Genomic DNA, 6,030 nt, shown 5'->3' with positions numbered 1-6,030 from the left:
TTAAAGAAAAAACAAAAACAAAACAAAAACAAAAAAACCAAAACTGTGGTGCCTCTTTCCCAAAAGCCCTGAGGCTGACACTCCCTGGACCATCTTGGGTCACACATTCATTCCATTGAGGCCAAGGAACTTGAATGACTGTCCAAGCCTGGATCATATGCAGGTGTGGTATGGTCAAACCCATGCAAACCTCATGGACTGAGTAGAGATGATGTGATTTCCCGAAAGCAAAGCAGGGTGCTGTTTCCAAAGGGTCTCCCCTCCTGCCTACTGCACAGGAGAAAACTTAAGAGTTACTGTGGATATGAATAACCCAAACCTAGGATCCAACAGGTATCGAGGGACCCCTATTTAACAAAATGTCCCTCCCAACTCTCAAGTCCTTTGCCAATGGACTTCGTACAACTTGGCATCGGTCCCTTGGAGTCTGGTCTAGGGCAGCTCCCTGGGCCTTGTCCCCTCTTACAGTCTCTCTTCTCTATAGCAGCAGACGTCCTGCAGGGTGAACTGTTCAGTTTGGGGGTGGGGTGGGCACGTGCAGAGGCGAGCTCCTCTAGACTAGGTTTTGAAAGCCATTTCTGATGTATCTGTTGCCTCCAAATGTCCAATCAGGCCAGGGCAGGGGCCGTTCATCCACTGTACAGATTTACTCCCTCAGCCTTGAAGCCCACTGTCACCTTCCTAGAAGGCTCTGGTCCTTCCCTGTCACTGTGCGTGCTGCTCATCAGGTTCCTCCTGCTGGGCTCAATTCACTGGGCATCAGGATGCCTGTGCTGCCCCACGTGGTGGGTGCCCTGGGGGCTGTTCCTGAGTGACTGCAGCACCCACACTTGCTGCTTTTCTATGAACTGCTTCCTCTATGGTTCCCTGTCCCTCCTGTTCTTTGAAAGGAGGGAGGGGCCACAGTGGCAGAGGTGTTGAAGAGGTGCAGGGGACTGACTGAGAGTAAACTTTGGCTCTGGCAATGAAGGCAACAGGTGCCTCCAAGAAAGTCAGTGTGGAGGAATGGCTGTGTTTGGTGGGCGTGGCTGGATGGGGAAGATGAAGATCAGTGTGTTGGTGAGTCTTTGGACAGACTGGTATTAGGGTCCAGAATGGAGAGCAAAGAAAATGAAGCCAAAATGGGGTTAAAAAGTGAGAGAAATGGTGGGCTGGCAGTTGTGGGAAGACAGGTGAGAATGGGGCACAGTGGAGTTTAAACTTTCCAGGTCTGAGGCGAGGTCCAGAGTAGGCATGGGTGCTGCTTCCAAAGCAGGGGGGAGAGAAACGGAGTTGGGGGTAGGGTTGGTTCAGGAACTGGGAATGCCAGGGAGGGCCACGCAGACAAGAAATTGTTTCTTGTTCAACACTTGCTAGGTCAAGCCCACATGGTGCTGCTAAGCACTTCCCAGGAGCTCCTCTTTCAACTGTCACCAGTGACTGTTGGGGATTCACAAGGAATGAATGAAGGGCAGCTGGCAGCCCTGTGTGTACGTGACACTGGCACGGGGTGGGCGGGCTTATTTGCTTTGTTTTGAGTAGCAGGGCCACTGTCCAAAAGCCAACTGCATTGGGGTCCTGAGGTAGCCAGTCCCACCTGCTATGCCTTGGGGACAGACAGCTCCTAATCTGACAGGGGCATTGACTATAGTGTAAAATCTGACCTCTAGGAAACGCAATGGAATAGAGTGTAGGCCATCCTCCTTCCCAGGCCTAGACTGTTCAAGGCTAGCTGGACAGGAAGGCATCATTAGAGAAAAATAAAGTAAATATGTGGTTTGAATTTTTGTCACACTAGATTAACTGATTCTTTAATTGGTCTGAATTCATATACCTTCTCAGTGCATTTGCACTGCCTAATAATTGTAATAAACACAGCAACAACAATTCTTTTTAATATATTGGGCACCATATGCCAGGTACTGTGTCCTAACACTGATTATTTCATTTACTCCTCCCCATAGCATATGGGGAATTATCCCCTATCTTAAATATGAGGTATGTAAGGCTTAAAGAGATTGAGTTGCCCCGTGTTGGCTAGAAGTGACAGAACCCAGGACTCTCTTGCTTCTCAACTCTTGTCTCCTTGTACCTGATCCCATCGCTATATAGTACAACATCAGGGCTTTGTGGCTCAACTGGAATGTTTTCCTCAAAAAGACAACATAAGTAATTCTTTGGAAAAAGTTCTACAATTTGAAAATAGTGGAATTTGTAAATTAATAAATACAAATTCAAGATCATTGATTCTGCAAAAAGGCAGAAGCTGCAGCTGAGGTAAAAAGGCATTTAAAACTGCATATTAAAGGTTGATTCTTTCGATGAGATCACAGTGAAATCTGGGACAGGAGAATTAGAACTGTTATGTCTTTTTGCCATGAACTTGAATCATACAAAATAATCTTAGGCATAGGCAGATCCAAATACCTGGCAGAGATGTATAAAACCCACAGGCTAAATGTGATTCCCCAAGCCAAACAATCCCAGCCCTTGAGGGTGGTGAGGGTGAGGTGGACCAAGGGAGGACCTGTGGGGCTGAATCCAATGGCCTGGCTCTCTGGAATTTCCTCAGTAAGGCCAGAAGGCCCAGAGGACCTGCGGCTGGTAACAAATCCCATCCCCATTATTCACGATCAAGTCTGTGCCCTCACCTCTGGCCCAGAGATGTCCAAGTTGGGAGGCCAGGCCCTTTCTGGCATTTCTGGGGGAACCTTTATTTCTCTTCCTCCCCCTCACTCCTTCTCGCCCCTCTTCTTTGGTAGGAGCTACCTTGGCTCCCTAAAGGCTATTGCAAATGGCTCTGCTTGTGACCTGCAAGACGGATTTGCCACAAAGTGGAAAATTTATTCCTAAAACTAGAAGATGCCCTCTGGGCTGCAGGCCCTTTATACATAAAATAGGATCAAAAGAAGGTCTTAGTGCTTCCATGGTCTGTTTCATCCGTTCATTATCTTGTTTTTAGAACCTGATCTAAATTATTGTCTTTGGCCAGGTGCCAGGTGCGGTGGGTTATGCCTGTAATCTCAGCACTTTTGGAAGCGAGGTGGGCGGATCACTTGAGCTCAGGCATTTCAGACCAGTCTGGGCAACATGGCAAGACCCTGTCTCTGCAAGTAATATAAAAGTTAGTCAGGCATGGTGGCATACGCCTGTAGTCCCAGCTACTAGGGAGGCTGAGATGAGAGGATCACTTGACCCTGGGAGGTCAAGGCTGCAGTAAGCTGTGATGGCACCACTGCCCTCTATCCTGGGCAACAGAGTGAGATCTTGTCTCAATAAACAAACAAACAAACAAACAAATTCTTGTCTTTATTTTGATGAACTGTTTTCTAGCTCAGAAAGCGTATAATGTTCTTTGCCTTAATAAGCCTGGGCAACAGAGAGAGACCTTGTCTTAATAAATAAATAAACTCTTGTCTTTATTTTAACGAATTTTTTTATAGCTCAGAAAGTGTACAATGTTCTTTGCCTTAATAAGAAAGGAAGAGTTTGACTACTTGACAACGGAAGACCTTCTAATTCCCAGATTTGATAATCTATTCAGTAGAATCGATTCAGTAGAATCGATTCAGTAGAATCGATTCAGTAGAATCGATTCAGTAGAATCGATTCAGTAGAATCGATTCAGTAGAATCGATTCAGTAGAATCTATTCAGAAGGGCTTTGACTCCTGGGACAAGCTTGCCATAGCTCTGAGCCTTATTTGGCTTTTCTAAGGTAGGAGAAAAGAGATCTTTTACATCCAGATCCCTATTCTCAGCTCCAAGTACAAAGGTTAACCTGATTTCTGAAATCCATTATTTTTCTAAACTTACCGGTCAATAAAACTGAGTCAGTCCAGATAATGATTTTGAACCTTGGACATTGGTAGCTTTACCTAAGTTCAAGGCACAGAATAGAAATAAAGATGCCCCCAAGTCCTCCTCTACCATAGTGAATATTCAGCATCTACTGATGACTTCTCTGATCCTAACAGTATCAGGCAATAATCATGGGAATCTTTGTGTAATGCACTACAGCAGGGCTTACCAAGAGGTACAATGGAATGAAAAATGGGAGCGTGGGCTGTGAACTTAACTTTCACCAGGCTCTAATGAATTTCCTTACCCCTGTTTCATACAAGTGTGAGTATCAAATACATATAAAAAGTCCCTGACCTGGAATTCGAGACCAGCCTAGACAGCATGGTGAAACCCTATCCCTAGTAAAAATACAAAAAATCAGCTGGGCATGGTGGCACGCACCTATAATCCCACTTACTCAGGAGGCTGAGGCAGGAGAACTGCCCTCTCTGGTGCCAAGCATTCTTCACTAAAGTTCCAATAGAAGGGAATTTTCCTTCCAGTCTATGGAAAATCTGACACAGGAAACAGCCTCCCTGTCAGAGGGCATTGGTGATGGTCTCCAGACTGCTTGCAGCTCATCCTCCAGTAGGGGCTGGAGCCCAGGCCCTTCCCAGAGTCTCCTCCCCTCACCCACCGACTCCAGGGATGGCTGGGAAAAGGCATTATGTTGGTGTTGTCTATGCCTGTCCCCTGAGTAGAAGGATAGCTACCTCTGGACCCCAATGCAAAAAATTCTCCAGGAGTGAGAGCCCTGGTTTTGTGGCTTCCTCAACCTAGCCTTCCTCACTGTCTCTGAAGCCTATCTATAAATGAGTATACAAAGCCAGCCCCTCTGTAAAAGCCAGCCCACTTCTACTTGTGGACTGACAACATTTTGGTTGGGTTCTACTGAATTCAACAAACAGAGGCTAGGGTTTGGACATGGCATTGGACACAGTAAAAACGTAGTCTTACTATGCTGTCACAGAAGGGGACAGGGTTTCAATGAGGTCTCATCATGAATTACACAATAAGGTAGATTATTTAGACGGTAGATTGGCTCTATCCCTTGGTCTGCCTCTTTGTGGCCACTTTCCTGCTCATTATTATCTCCCTCAAACATGGAGAAGGAAGAGAGACAATCTCTCAACTCGACATGTCACTTCCCCCACACTGGCACATCTGTCAGGGCCCAATAGACTGCAGAAAGAGGATCTTTTTCTCCAACTTTTTCTGGGTTATGCCTCTTTTCTCTATTAAATGCAAAATTTGCTGATCTAAGTCTAAGTATACATTCTATAGCACATCTGGCAGTTTGAATGATGTTATTTACAAATGCTATAAATTGAAGTGCTAGTTTTTCCTATGTTATCAAAGTTTTCAAATAAACCAATAGATGATATAACTCTCCTAAACTAACTCAGCTATTATAATCTGTTGAAATTAAACAGACAGTAAATTATCCAGCCACATTTTCCCCAAAGTCTAGGTCAACTAGATTTGACTAGCTATGCCAGGGCTCTGAAGATTTAAAGATAAAATGTCTACAACTAGTGTTTATTAAGAAAACTCATTGAAGTATTTTAAAACAAAGTCTGGTCTGATAATTTTATGCTATGAAAAGGAATCCTTCTTTTAAGTGGCTATAAAATTATGCAACATCAAAAAATATAAAATCTATTTTGTCTGAACTGCATTTGTTCCTTATATGAAGATCATCCTGAAGGAGGCAACTGAGATTTAGAAAAAATATTTACAATAAAGCCATAACCTCATGCACATTAGCTAAGTAAGGCTAAAAGGAAATAGCAAATAAAATTATAGAAATTTACCTTTTTTTTTTAAAAAAAGAAAAAGGTATACGGATAACTCCCATTAATACTGATTTAAATAGGAATGATAAAATTTATGAGTGGGTGTAAAAGCAGAAGATTTACAGGCTAACTATTGAATATGATACTGTTTTGCTAGACAACACCATAAGATGGATGAGCTGTAACGGTGACTTGGTTTATCTAAAAAGCAGCTGCTCTCTCAAGTATGCGGTCTTTCCAAACAATGTTAAATGCTGTGATTCACTGATTAAATATGAAATGTTTCCACTCTGAAATTCACACATGATGTTTATGTGGACGATGTATTCAGAATTATGACACTGTGATGACAGGCAGAAACAATGTGAGTCCCGGAGTGGCTGCTCAGTGCAGAGGAGACTGCCCACTGTGGG

Source organism: Rhinopithecus bieti, unplaced genomic scaffold, assembly GCF_001698545.2.
Source record: "Rhinopithecus bieti isolate Rb0 unplaced genomic scaffold, ASM169854v2 scaffold_15087, whole genome shotgun sequence".
Taxonomy (NCBI): Eukaryota; Metazoa; Chordata; class Mammalia; order Primates; family Cercopithecidae; genus Rhinopithecus; species Rhinopithecus bieti.
Note: the sequence above shows the minus strand (reverse complement) of the source record.